The sequence below is a fragment of the Lagenorhynchus albirostris genome, chromosome 2 (assembly GCF_949774975.1).
Source record: "Lagenorhynchus albirostris chromosome 2, mLagAlb1.1, whole genome shotgun sequence".
Classification (NCBI taxonomy): domain Eukaryota; kingdom Metazoa; phylum Chordata; class Mammalia; order Artiodactyla; family Delphinidae; genus Lagenorhynchus; species Lagenorhynchus albirostris.
In genome coordinates this window covers 13,022,938-13,038,361 of record NC_083096.1, presented here as the reverse complement: position 1 = coordinate 13,038,361, position 15,424 = coordinate 13,022,938, and the positions used below count along the sequence as shown (strand labels likewise).

Below are 15,424 nucleotides of genomic sequence, written 5' to 3'. Positions count from 1 at the left end.
CCAAGCAGGACCTGTGGGGCTCCTGGGCATGGAAGCCTTTCAAACAGCTGCTATTCAGGGAAGGGAAGGGATGCAGAGAAAAGGGAGCAGCAGCCAGGAAACACTAGTGCAGCCTTGGGGCAGGTCCTGGTTCTGCCTCAAGGGATACACAGAACAGTATCTTTGAGCTCCTTTACAGAACTAAAACCCCCAACAAATGGAAGATGTTAGCATTCTTCATTCCAGAGAAGGTCACAATTTGATAACCAAGAAGATCATCAGAAGACCACCTGAGGCCAGACTAAAGGAGAGCAGGCCCTGCACACACCCTGATCCTTACCAGCATCCCTGCTGTATGTTGAACCATTGCTACAAAACTCACCAAATCCCTCTGGGTTGGGACGTACAGTTTTGAGAGGCACAAGCCCACAGTGTCCCCCTTTGCTTGACACAGAAATAAAACCATTCTTTTCTACTTCACCCACGACTCTGTCTCCGAGATTCGATTTGGCACCAGTGTACAGAGGCCGGGTTTTCGGCATCACCATTTCATCTTTCCAGCCAAGTTGCCACATATGTGAGCAAAAGAATGTCCATTCAGATGATTCTAGCCCTCAAGCTGCTGGTGACCCCCCAGGCTTGAATCATTCCGTCAAAATCCCCAGACATCTTAAAGTACGACAACCATCCCTACCATTCCTACTGCATCCTATCCAAATTCCTGACACATCATTTGTGAGCATAACACAAAGAATGTGTAATGCCACTAAATTTCTGGGTGGTTTAGGACAGCAAAAGCAATTGAAACACGCTTTGTTCAATATTCTTTCCACTGGAGTAGAAGCCTATTTATATGCAATCCAAGCTGTGTTGTGTAATTGTGACTTAGTGCTTATGACAACTTTTTCTTTTTATGACAACTTTTTAACTTTTGTCTGGGTTCTTAAGTCAAACTACTTCTTTAAGTTCTGAGCTTAACCATACTTTTGCTCCTGCAAACTGAATGATGGGAAATATTTCTTTTTCCTACATCTGAGGTATTCAGCTATATATTTGGTCTTGCACACCACTTCCTACGTGGCAGGCAGGCCAACAAACATGATTCAATACATTTTCTGATTATTGAAACCCTGCACCGAGGCAGAAGCAGTCTCAGAGTTTTGATGAATAGGATAAAGTTCTCCAAAATCAAGATGTTGGTCTTGGGGGGCAAGGTCTGTAAGCAGATAGGTTAGGGAGTCTCTGCAGAAATAGAACAGGCATGGTTCTCTTGACATAAGAGAAGCCATTTTGGCCTAAGCCTGGCCACAATGCTTGCTCTTGAACAGGTCTCAGTAATCAATGAATGATCTTAGGCAACAAAAGAATGGAGGAACAGAGAAAAGGTAGTCAAACAATAGTGCAGGGATAAAGCGGAGTCCTAGTTCCCCCTCAAAGGATACACATAATGTATCTTTGAGTTCTTCAGGAACTAAGACTCCCACCCAGATGGAGGATAGAATGAAGATGTGGACCCTCCTGACTTTAATCAACTGAAGCTTGGACTCTGTCAACCTTTGCCCCAAATTTATGCTGAATTCTCTTCCATTCAAGCCCCTTCATGAATATGCATGTGCCCTTAGCTTAAACCTTCCCCAATTTTGCTGTTCAGGAGACACTGCTTTGGGAATGGTCCCCGGTGCTCTCCTTACCTGCTGCAAGTAATAATAAATCCTTCCTTCTCCCAATCTTTTACTTGGTTGTGTCTACTGGCTTGATACCCACCAAGAAGTGAACCCAATTTTCTATTAACAGGTCCACCTTTGATTTATGCAGCCCTTGTTCTCTTACTTAGGTTATCATGCTATAACTTAAAGGAACATACGTAAAGATGCTCTTTTATATTAAGATTTGGATAAATGCCCATTTCTATTAGATTACAATGGATTGACATTACATATTTGTTTTAAAATGTTTAAATGAAGAAACTATTTGGTGCCCAGAGCATCTACAAAGTTAGTAAGCATAAAGGAAGGGAGAGAAAAGTAATGCTATGAGAAACCAGGGGTGATGGGGTTCAAGAATTCTAACTCTCTGTCTACTGCTGGTGCTACATTCCTGGAGACAAGGACCACAGAACATTGGTTAAGCTCTTGAGCATCATTTCTCTAAACACCAGGGAAGGAAATTTTCCCTCTCTGACTTCTTGCTTTCAGTTTATCTCAAATCTACCAATGTATTTTCATCCCCAACTCTCTGTTATGCACAGAGCTTGTGTTTAGAGATAATGCAAAATGAGAGCTGTGTCTTAAGTCCACCATCCAGTCAGGGGACAGACTGATTAATTGGACAACTTTAGTAAAGGAATGGTAAGTAATCTGAATCACCTGCATGTGTGTGCACACACATGTGTATGTAATTTATGTGTTCCCACCTTCAGCTAAAAGAGTAAAATAATGTACCTGTGAGAATCCAAATTATTTTCAGGATAAGTATCTCCTTATCTAAATTGTTGGATGAGGCAAATAGAGTGTAGCACCTCTTTGCTCCTCCTAATAGGCAGTACAGACACTAGAAGCTTCCCATCGGTGGATCTGCACATTCATGTCCAGAATAGTTCCTGTTCCTGGTGAGATGCCTCAGTCCTCACTTTCCCTCCCTGGCTGACCATGTTGTGACATGATTTTCATTGCTCCATTCTTAGAATGTTCCAGGAACCAATGCATAAAACAACCTGAAGAAAGGTTTGCTGTACTTACTAAAACCATCTCTGTCCTGCTGCTAATGAACATTGATGTAGGCAATAAACTGATTAAAATTACTTTGCTGGCGGATCAAGAAATAAGCTATTTAAGGACAGACATTATTTCAGCATGAAGAGCTTACAAATTTGTAGTTTGGGTTTTTCACATTAATATAATGTAAACAGCTAGCTGGATTAAAATTGAACTGTCATAGTCACAAACTATTTAGAAAAACAGCGTGACTGCATGAAATTATGATGACTTGTTTCCTCCATTACCAAAGAACTCTGAAATGCAGTAGTTTTTAAAGAATATTATGTGAATGTAATGGAAATAGTTTTGGTGAAAGATTCTTGCCTTGTGTTCATTAAATTTCCACATTATTAACAGTTGTTTCTAGTTAGAAGGCAAACTGAAATTAGTTTATTTTATTTGGGGAAGGGGGCAACCTACCATTCTAAACACTTAACTGTAAAATAGTACATGGGTATACACAGAAAATGGTAAATATATGTAGGAAGTACTAAACAGAGTGCTTGAAACCATTACTGTTATTTGACAATCTGAAAATTATTGCCTTTGTTTCTATTCATTAGGGAAAATCTCTAAATAAACATAAGGATGATTTAAAAGCCATCAGTAAAAAAGCTATGACTTTAATTAGTGTCCTCATTCTCGGGGAAGGAAAATGTTCCTCATTCAATTCACTGGATGCATCCATCTTCACATTGCTTGAATGCAACCCAGGGGGTTAAAAACAAACAAACAAAACACAGAATGAGAACATAAATTTAGCTAATAATATACTGTATAGACCCATGTTATGTGCAAATGTTTTATATCCCATATTGGTATAAAATCAATATAACACAAGGAAAAATATAGAACGCCTTAAAAAGGATGCAGACACATCGTTAATGATAGAGGAGGATGGAGAAATATCTGAGAGAAGAAAGAAAGTCTCAACAATGGAAAAAGAATATTATAGAGGGCAGGGAGAGCTAAAGGAATGTTAGGATTCGATAAATTATAAGACATTCCATTATTCTATTTATCCTATTTATAATGTTACTTCATTAATCAAAATATAGGCCCTGGATATTTATTGAGTTAATGTAGCTATGCTATTATTCTAGAAAACAGATGAACATATATAACCTATGTTTTCCCATCTAGCAGAGAAATGCAGTCATGTACAGCAAAAATATATCCTAAACAATACAAAATAAAAACCATGAAAGCTCAGAAGAGGGAAAGTTTATTTTCAGGTGGAGATGATAGAGAAAATATTGTAGAGAAGGTGGAATTTGACCTACACATTGGAGGATGATTTGCACTTGAGCAAGTGCTTTGCTTTCATTCTTTTGCTCCCTCTGCTCCTCCTCCTCCTCCCTCTCCTTCTCCTCCTCCTCCGCTTCCTCCTCTTCCTCCTCCTCCTTCTCTTCCTCCTCCTCCCCCTCCTCCTCCTCCCTCTCCTCCCCATCTCCTCCCTCTCCTCCTCCTCCCCCTCCTCCTCCTCCTCTTCCTCCTCCTCCTGCCCCCCTCTCCTCCCCATCTCCTCCCTCTCCTCCTCCTCTTCTTCCTCCTCCCTCTCCTCCTCCTCCTCCTCTTCCTCCTCTTCCTCTTCCTCCTCCTCCTCCTCGTCCTCCTTCCCCTCCTCCTCCTTCTCCCTCTCCTCCCCATCTCCTCCCTCTCCTCCTCCTCTTCCTCCTCCTCCTCCCTCTCCTCCCCATCTCCTCCCTCTCCTCCTCCTCTTCCTCCTCTTCCTCCTCCTCCCCCTCCTCCCCCTCCTCCTCTTCCTCCTCTTCCTCCTGCTCCTGCCCCCCTCTCCTCCCCATCTCCTCCCTCTCCTCCTCCTCCTCTTCTTCCTCCTCCCTCTCCTCCTCTGATTCTTGCTTCTTGCCTAATTCTTGGAGTGTGGGATGAAGAAGATATCATATACAGTTATCTATGATCTAATACTCATTTCCATTGAATACTACCTGTTTATCTGTCATTTTCACTAATTGTCTATGATGTTTCTGAAACCAGAAGCAGTATTTCATTCATCCATGGGTCTTAACACTAAGCATAATGCCTAACACATGACAGGCCCTCAATGAAAACTATGATGTTAATAAAGGGCAAAACAATTAAAGTCCAGGGGCAGCAAGGTGGAGAATGTATTCATGCACTAGAATAAAACTGTTTGAAATTAGAAAAGAATGCTTCTATATTATGTCATAGAAGTTTATGACATATGTTTATGTCATATAAACCGCAAAAAAAAAAAAAACAAGAAAATACACCTTTGATCTGGAACAGTAAATAGGAAATTACTCAATTTTATTTCAATAATTTAAGCTTGGGTATTTTGAAACACACAAGTATTTCAAAAAAAATGAAATATTTATTTGAAATTTAAATTTTAAATGGCTTCATTTTTCTTGGGAATATGTAGTCTCCGATAAGATGTAATGGTTGTAAGTGCATTTTTGTTTGTTTGTTTTTGTTTTTGTTTTTGCGGTACGCGGGCCTCTCACTGTTGTGGCCTCTCCCGTTGCGGAGCACAGGCTCCAGACGCACAGGCTCAGTGGTCATGGCTCACGGGCCCAGCCGCTCCGCAGCATGTGGGATCTTCCCGGACTGGGGCACGAATCCGTGTCCCCTGCATCGGCAGGCGGACTCTCAATCACTGCACCACCGGGGAGGCCCGTAAGTGCATTTTTAAACAACAGCCCTTACATCAATTTGTAAAATGTCAAACAAAAAAATCTGGGAGAATTAAATCTGATCATGTGAGTTTTACTGAAATTCAAAAGATTTAATTAAAACAACAATATGAAAATTGTACTTAAGGGAAAGTTTACAGTCAAAAAATTTTTCTTGGGCTTCCCTGGTGGCGCAGTGGTTGAGAGTCCGCCTGCCGATGCAGGGGACATGGGTTCGAGCCCTGGTCTGAGAAGATCCCACATGCCGCAGAGCAACTGGGCCCGTGAGCACAACTACTGAGCCTGCGCATCTGGAGCCTGTGCTCCGCAACAAGAGAGGCCACGACAATGAGAGCCCCATGCACCGCGATGAAGGGTGGCCCCCGGTTGAGGCCGGCGCCAAGAGCCGGCGATGTGGTGACACAGAAACGCGGCATGGAGGCACCAGCTTAGCTGGGGCCTGTGGCCCTATGTCTTCTGGCTGCGAGGCCGGTTCTGCGCATGCTGTGGGGCTGCAGCCGCCGGGCGGTGGGCGCCCGAGGGGCCGGGAGGCGAGCCGGGGCCCCCAGGCGGGTTTGGGCATCGTGTCCGCAGCCAGCGTCCCCGAGGCCGCGCTGGGGCCATGATCATTCAGTGAAGCTGCGCCGGGACAGCGCGGCCGACTTCTTCTCGCGCTCTGAGGACCTGTGTGCGCTGCAGGGCTCAGTGCCTCTGCCCGCCGTGCGCGCTTCCCTGCAGGAGGGCCTGCTGGAGTTAATGCCGACCGCCTCCGTGGAGTGGACTGGGCGCCGCTTCTGGGCACCCTCTGCCCCTGATCTGTATCCAGAGCTTCTTCCAGCCATGGCTTGGCGACACAGGTTCTGGCAGAAATAAAGTTTACAGAAGTCGTGTTCCTGCGATAAGAAATAAAGATGTGACCTTCCAGTTGTGTAAAGCTCTTAAACGCTGTGTAAGTGCGTCGGGTGCGCTAAGGAACTTGGAGCTAAGTGGGCTAGTTGTGAGAGAGAGAGACTTAACTATGTTAACAAAGTATCAGACTACCAGAAGGCATGAAGAAACCTGGGCTGAGAGTCTTCGTTCCAGGAGACATGATCTTGACTGTATGGCTAGTTTGAGGCGCAACACTCTGAACTGCAACACGCTCATTGGTGACCTGGGTGCAAGTGCGTTGGCAGAATCTCTTAGTGAGGATTTGTGGCTTAGAACACTTGACCTGCAGCAGTGTGGCCTCACCAGTGAAGGAGCAAAGGCTTTACTAAAGGCCCTTAAAACCAACAGAACTCTGCTCGTTCTGGATATAAGAAAAAACCCACTTGTTGTACCAGTGGATAACTTCTCCATCGGTGAAGGAACCATCCAAAGCTCTAGACAGAAAAAGAGAGCTATAATTTTGGAAAGTGGTCAGAAAGGAAAAGCTAAGCTACTATTAGAATTGATGTCCAGTGGAGGCCCAGAATAGAAGCAAGATGAATATTCCATTCTTCATTGGTAACACCAAAGGAGATGATGCTTTAGAAAAAAGATTTCTCGACAAAGCTCTTGAACTCGATATGATCTTCCTGAAAGGGCATAGGTGGTGAGTATGTGTCCCATCCAGAAGCTTGTCAGAGAATTGGTTTTCAGACGCTGAAGGAGACACATCTAGGAGCCTGCCCATCCTGGAGTAGCAGTTATTGTAACTAGTTGGGAAAGATCGTTTGTTACGGGGGCGCTCCTGCTGCTGCTTACAGGCCCCTTAGCACGATTCCACGCCGGGAGCATGGGGGGGCCACACCTTCTAGGAGCTTTGGTCAAAATTTCCTTTGACAATCTCTGCTCTGACAGCACAGAGGGTGCCATCCCATCTCTGGTGCAGCTTGCACAGCCTGTTCAGTGTGAGAACAGACACTGCTGCTCCCCTGAACGTCAGAGAGAGTAGTTAATTCTGTCAGTTCCATGAAAAATGTATGTTCTCACGCATGAGAATAGCTGCCTGCCCCCTGCACGGCAGGCTCATCGAAGAGTTGAGCTAACCTAGGTTACCTGTGAGCGTGATGGTCCTTCACTGCGTTGGAAAGGAATTTTCTAATGACTGAGATGTGTGACGCTCCTGGCCACCTGCGGGGGCTTTCAGGTGGGAGGTTGGACACAATGGCCTCAGGTGCCGTGACTCTCGCAGGAGCTGGTGACGGGAAGGAGGGTCGTCCTGATGCTCAACCAGATGCTCCTGTTCTTAACGGCTGCATGGGTGGTTCTTCTGGGTCCGTGGGAGGCATTTGGGACTCTCTGCATAATGCTGTCACCATCGAAGATGTCGGAAGCTGGCAGCCTTCCTGAAGCCTTTTTTGGAGATGCACCAGCTATGAGCACATCCTAACCAATTTACAGTCTGCCCTTGAACAGTGTACATAATTAATTGAAAGTCACTTGGGCATGGCCAGAAAATCTAAACAAACACAGTATTTTTCTCGAATGAACATACTTATGATAGATTTTCTTCTTTTTTCAGAGAACAGCAAAACATCCACAGCTGTCCCAAGCTGTTGAAACTTAACCTTAATTCTGACTTGAACTGGAAGCTTTTAAAAAGTCTTCTCTTGCTTTTCTACCAAATTCCAGCTACTGTTGTCTTTGCTGCTACTTTTTCTGCCTAGATCTCATATTCAAAGCTGCCTGTGGGTTTAATTATATGCCAATTGCAGGTTATTGTTTTTACAGAAACACAGACACACAGCATGGAGGGTGGGTGGGGCCCTCTAGGTGCTGAATTTTGATCCTTTGCAAGATGACAGCAGTGGGGTCTTCTGGATTCTTTCTTTATACGGTTATTCTCATATTTAAAAAAAACAACAAAAAAAAACAAGAGTGGCCCCCGCTCACCACAACTACAGAAAGCCCTCGCACAGAAACGAAGACCCAACACAGCCAAAAGTAACTAACTAAATAAAATAATAATAAATAAATTTTTCTTAATCTGATATCAGTAAATCAGGTGTAATGATTCGCACCAGGCATGCAGGAAAATACAGAGAAGGCCCCAGAACTCCTGTTCCAAGGCTACTAAAACCTTGAATCATTGTTACAAGAGTGTAACTGAAGTAGTTTCCAATCTTATCATACTTTCTTGGCTCAATAATAACTACAGTAATCACCACCACAACAGCTTTACAGATAGTATCCCACTGCATCCTCAGAGCACAGTCTCTGAAGTAAGACTGTTGGGTCTGTGAATTTGGAAAGTTAATTAACTCTGTTAGACTCAGTTTTCTCAATCTAAGAAATGGGAATGTTAATAATGTTTACCTCAGGATTATCATAACAGTTAAAATAATCGATCCCTTCAAATATCTGTCAGAATGTTTTACACATGTCAAATATTCAATAAATGTTTATGATCATTATTTTAACATATGTAATCAGGAGGAATTGGGTTCAAATTAACTAAGTGGGTTGCCCAAGGACAAAAGGCAAAAAAGCAAATAATGGGGGACCTGAAATGAGGTCACTGTGATTCTAAGCTGTATATCGTATTAGCATTTATGATATGCAGCCCCCAAATTCAAACAAGCAGCAAATATTCATTGGGCCCATACTACATGGTGATACTGTATCACCTCCCAGAATTCAATGGTGAATAACATAAATTAATATTTTCACTCATGAAATTTGTACTCTAAATGAGATTAAGACTATAAACAAGAAACAGAGAGTTGGACTGATTTCAGATTGTGTTGAATGCTATCAAATAAAAAAAACAAACAGGGTTGTAAGAAGAGAGAAAACAGGGAGAGCTTCTTTATATAAGAAAATCAGGGAAGGTTTCTCTGAAGAGGTGACATTTGAGTTGGGACCTGAAGGATTAGAAGGAGCCATCCAAGCAAACAGCAGAGGAAGGAACATTCCAGGGAAAGGGATCAGGATATTCACGTGTCCAGAAGTAGCATTAGAAACACAGTGTTCCAAGAACAGAAGGCTTTCTCCTGCTTAAGGAGAGTGAAGGTGGAAGACTGCAAAGCAACTAGAGCATTCAAGGACTTGTGGTCTTTGTAAGAAGTTTGGATTTTATTTTATTTTTATTTTTTCTTTATTTCTTGTGGTACGCGGGCCTCTCACTGTTGTGGCCTCTCCCGTTGTGGAGCACAGGCTCCGGACACACAGGCTCATCGGCCCTGGCTCACGGGCCCAGCGGCTCCACGGCATGTGGGATCTTCCTGGACCAGGGCACAAACCCGTGTCCCCTGCATCGGCAGGCGGACTCTCAACCACTGCGCCACCAGGGAAGCCCTGGATTTTATTTTAAAAGTGCTAAGAAGTCATCGAGAGATTTAAGCAGAAAAGTGCAGTAATCTGAATTGCTTTTGTGAGAATGGACTGTAGAAGACCAAAAATGAAGACGTGAGGCCAACTTATTATACTGGTAACATCATGAACTAGGGGCTGCTAGTGGACTTGGAAAGAAATAAATAGATTTGAGAAATGTTTGGGCCTGGGGGATGGGTACAAGTGAAACCAAGCAGGACCCCATGGAATTCCTGGGCACAGAAGTCTTTCTGTGTCCCTATTTCTTGATTAAATAGGCCTTATTCAGCCACCATGCACTTCCCTGAGTTCCAACTGGCAGGTTCAAACAGTTGCTAATTAGAAAACGGAGAGGGTGCAGAGACAAGTGAGGAACAGTCAAGAAACAATACTGCAGCCTTGGGGTAGGGTCCTTGTTCCCCCTCAAGGGATACACATAATAATATCTTTCAGCTGTTTTGAAGATACTGAAACCCCCACCAAGTGGGAGAAGTTAACTGTATGCTACCCACAAGCACATAGACCCCAGACCTGGTTGGAACCAGAAGGTTGATGGTGCTGACTGCCACTTACCCCAGCACCAACCCATCAGAAGAATGTCCACGAGCTGATCACGCCCTCCTCTTTGAAATATTACTGTAAAACTCACTACTCCCTCCAGGACGGGACAAAGAGTTTTGAGGGCATTAGCCCATCGTGGCCCCCTTTGCCTGGCAAAACAATAAAGCTATTCTTTTCAACTTCACTCAAAACTCTGTCTTTGAGATTTAACTTGGTGTCAGGGTACAGAGGCCAGACTCGGCTTCAGAACTGACAACAATGATGACGTACAATCGGTTGATGAAAAAGAGGCACTAATGCTGTGTCTATGTTGAAAAACTGGGTGAAGGATAGGGAGTTTTATTGTGAGAAGATCAGGTTGGGGGAGAAGAGTCAAGATCTTCATTTTGACCTTATTGAATTTTAGAAATTTCTTACACATTGAAGAGGAGACAAGTGAATATAGATGAAACAACTCCATATATGGCTTCTCAAATACCACGTAAACAAATTAGCTACACCAGTCTTTACAAGAAGGGGAGGAGTAAGGGTGGAGGGTGATGGAAATTATGGGGCCACTTCTTACTGAGAAAGTGCTGTTTTCTTGTCCCTAGAAGAGAAAAGCTTCTTTGCTTTTGAACACTCCTTCTGGAATCTGCAGTTTCTTCAAAAGAAAATCCTGTCACAGTGTGAAATCAGCAGCATAATCTCATATTGAAGACAAAATTCCAAATTTCTACTGCATAAATGAAAAGTTGTTTTAAATACTGTTTTAAAAATGGAATTCCAAGGGGACCTTCAAGATGGCAGAGGAGTAAGATGTGGAGATCACCTTGCTCCCCACAAATACAACAGAAATACACCTATATGTGGAACAACTCCTACAGAACACCTACTGAACGTTGGCAGAAGACCTCAGACCTCCCAAAAGGCAAGGAACTCCCCACGTACCTGGGTAGGGAAAAGAAAAAACAGAGACAAAAAAATAGGGACGGGACCTGACCCTCAGGGAGGGAGCTGTGAAGGAGGAGAAGTTTCAACATACTAGGAAGCCCCTTCACTGGTGGAGACAGGGTGTGGCGGGGGGGAAGCTTCAGAGCCACAAAGAAGAGCACAGCAACAGGGGTGCAGAGGGCAAAACGGAGAGATTCTCGCACAGAGGATCGGTGCCGACCAGCGCTCACCAGCCCGAGAGGCTTGTCTGCTCACCCGCCAGGGCGGGTGGGGGCTCGGAGCTGAGGCTAGGGCTTCGGAGGTCAGATCCCAGGGAGACGACTGGGGTTGGCTGCGTGACCACAGCCTGAGGGGGGTTAGTACGCCACAGCTAGCTGGGAGGGAGTCCGGAAAAAAGTCTGGAGCTGTCGAAAAGGCAACAGACCATTGTTTCCTGGTGCGCGAGGAGAGGGGATCCAGAGCATCATCTAAACGAGCACCAGAGACAGGCGAGACCACGACTATCAGCGCGGACCCCAGAGACAGGCATGAGACGCTAAGGCTGCTGCTGCCGTCAACAAGAAGCCTGTGTGCGAGCACAGGTCACTATCCACACCTCCCCTCCGGGGAGCCTGTGCAGCCCGCCACTGCCAAGGTCCCGTGATCCAGGGACAACTTCCCCGGGAGAATGCACGGCGCTGCCGCAGGCTTGCCCCACATTCCGTACCCCTCCCTCCCCCCGGCCTGAGTGAGCCAGAGACCCCGAATCAGCTGCTCCTTTAACCCTATCCTGTCTGGGAGAAAAACAGAGGCCAGAGGGTGACCTACAAGCAGAGGCGGGGCCAAACCCAGAGCTGAACCCCAGGAGCTGTGCCAACAAAGAAAAGAAAGTGAAATCTCTCCCACCAGCCTGAGGAGCAGTGGATTAAATCTCCACAATCAACTTGATGTACCTGCATCTGTAGAATATCTGAATAGACAATGAATTATCCCAAAACTGAGGCAGTGGGCTTTGGGAGCAACTGTAGACTTGGGGTTTGCTTTCTGAGTCTAATTTATTTCTACTTTTATGTTCATCTTAGTTCAGTATTTAGAGCTTATTATTACTGGTAGATTTGTTTATTGATTTGGTTGCTCTCTTCCTATATATATTTTCCCTTCTTCTCTTTTTGTGAGTGTGTATGTGTATGCTTCTTTGTGTGATTTTGTCTGTATAGGTTTGCTTCTACCATTTGTCCTAGGGTTCTATCCATCGGTTCTTTGATTTGTTGTTTTTAGGATAGTTTTAGCGCTTGTTATCACTTGTGGATTTGTTTTTTTGGTTTGGTTGCTCTCTTCTTTATTATTTTTTAATTTTTTAATTTTTAATAATGTTTTATTTTTTAATTTAATAACTTTTTCCTTTCTTTCTCTCTCTCTCTCTCTCTCTTTCCCTCCCTCCCTCCCTCCCTCTCTCTCTCTTTCTTTTTTTCTTCTCCCTTTTCTTATGGGGTGTGTGAATGACAGGGTCTTGGTGCTCTGGCAGTGTATCAGGCCTGAGACTCTGACTGGGAGGGCTGAGTTCAGGACATTGCCCCACCAGAGACCTCCCAGCTCCACGTAATATCAAACGATGAAAGCTCTCCCAGAGATCTCCATCTCAACGCTAAGACCCAGGTCCAATCAACGACGAGCAAGCTACAGAGCTGGACACCCTATGCCAAACAACTAGCAAGACAGGAACACAATCCCACCCATTAGCAGAGAGGCTGCCTAAAAGCATAATAAGGTCACAGACACTCCAAAACACACCACCAGATGTAGTCCTGCCCACCAGAAACACAAGATCCACCCTCATCCACCACAACACAGGCACCAGTCCCTTCCAAGAGGAAGCCTACACAACCTACTGAACCAACCTGACTAATGGGGGGCAGACACCAAAATCAATGGGAACTACGAACCTGCAGCCTGTGAAAAGCAGACCCCAAACAGAGTAAGTTAAGTAAAATGAGAAGACAGAGAAATACACAGCAGATGAAGGAGCAAGGTCAAAACCCACCAGACCAAACAAATGAAGAGGAAGTAGGCAGTCTACCTGAAACAGAATTCAGCATAATGAAGTAAAGATGATCCAAAAATCTTAGAAACAGAATGTAGAAAATACAAGAAACATTTAACAAGGACCTAGAAGAACTAAAGAGCAAACGAACAATGATGAACAACACAATAAATGAAATTAAAAATTCTCTAGAAGGAATCAGTAGCAGAATAACTGAGGCAGAAGAACAGATAAGTGACCTGAAAGACAAAATAGTGGAAATAACTACTGCAGAGCAGAATAAAGAAAAAAGAATGAAAAGAATTGAGGACAGTCTTAGAGACCTCTGGGACAACATTAAATGCACCAACATTTGAATTATAGGGGTCCCAGAAGAAGTAAAAGAAAAAGAAAGGGACTGAGAAAATAGTTGAAGAGATTATAGTTGAAGACTTCCCTAATATGGGAAAGGAAATAGTCAATTGAGTCCAGGAAGCACAGAGAGTCCCATACAGGAGAAATACAAGGAGAAACACACCAAGACACATGTTAATCAAATTATCAAAAATTAAATACAAAGAAAAAATATTAAAAGCACCAAGGGAAAAGCAAGAAATAACATACAAGGGAATCCCCATAAGGTTAACAGCTGATCTTTTAGCAGAAACTCTGCAAGCCAGAAGGGAGTGGCAGAACATATGTAAGTGATGAAAGGGAAAATCCTACAAAGAAGATTACTCTACCCACCAAGGATCTCATTCAGATTTGACAGAGAAATTAAAACCTTTACACACAAGCAAAAGTTAAGGAAATTCAGAACAACCAAGCCAGCTTTACAACAAATGCTAAAGGAACTTCTCTAGACAGGAAACACAAGAGAAGGAAAAGACCTACAATAACAATCCCAAAACAATTAGGAAAATGGTAATAGTAACATACATATCAATAACTACCTTAAATGTAAATGGATTAAATGCTCCAACCAAAATACATAGACTGGCTGAATGGATACAAAAACAAGACCCATATGTATGCTGTCTACAAGAGACCCACTTCAGACCTAGGGACACATACAGACTGAAAGTGAGGGGATGGAAAAAGATATTCCATGCAAATGGAAATTAAAAGAGAGCTGGAGCAGCAATTCTTATATCAGACAAAATAGACTTTAAAATAAAGACTATTACAAGAGACAAAGAAGGACACTACATAATGATCAAGGGATCAATCCAAGAAGATATAACAATTGTAAATATTTATGGAGCCAACATAGGAGCAACTTGATATATAAGGCAAATGCTAACAGCCATAAAAGGGGAAATCGACAGTAACACATTCATAGTAGGGGACTTTAACACCCCACTTTCACCAATGGACTTTCATCCAAAAGGAAAATAAATAAGGAAACATAAGCTTTAAATGATACATTAAACAAGATGGACTTAATTGTAATTTATAGGACATTCCATCCAAAAACAACAGAATACACTTTCTTCTCAAGTGCTCATGGAACATTCTCCAGGATAGATCATATCTCAGGTCACAAATCAAGCCTTGATAAATTTAAGAAAACGGAAATGATATCAAGAATCTTTTCTGAACACAATGCTATGAGACTAGATATCAGTTACAGGAAAAAAATCTGTAAAAAATACAGAAAAATCTGTAAAAAATACACATGGAGGCTAAACAATACACAACAAAATAACAAAGAGATCACTGAAGACAACAAAGGGGAAATCAAAAAATACCTAGGAGCAAATGACAATGAAAACACGATGACCCAAAACCTACGGGATGCAGCAAAAGCAGTTCTAAGAGGGAGATTACAGCAACAAAATCCAACCTCAAGAAACAAGAAACATCTCAAATAAACAATCTAACTTTACACCTAAAGCAATTAGAGAAAGAACAAAATCCCCCAAAGTTAGCAGAAGGAAAGAAATCATAAAGATCAGATCAGAAATAAATGAAAAAGAAATGAAGGAAACAATAGCAAAATTAATAAAACTAAAAGCTGGTTCTTTGAAAGATAAACAAAATTGATAAACTATTAGCCAGACTCATCAAGAAAAAGAGGGAGAAGACTCAAATCAATAGAATTAGAAATGAAAAAGGAGAAGTAACAACTGACACTGCAGAAATACAAATGGTCATGAGAGATTCCTACAAGCAAATATATGCCAATAAAATGAACAACCTGGAAGAAATGGACAAATCCTTAGAAAAGCACAACCTTCGAGACTGAATCAGGCAGAAAT

At 43.0% G+C, this 15,424-nt stretch overlaps 1 pseudogene; it reads left to right on the top strand.

Moving 5' to 3' along the window:
• The first annotated feature begins 5,893 nt into the window (after positions 1-5,893).
• LOC132507408 (centrosomal protein of 78 kDa-like) lies at positions 5,894-6,851 on the top strand (annotated as a pseudogene).
• The last annotated feature ends 8,573 nt before the right edge of the window (positions 6,852-15,424 follow it).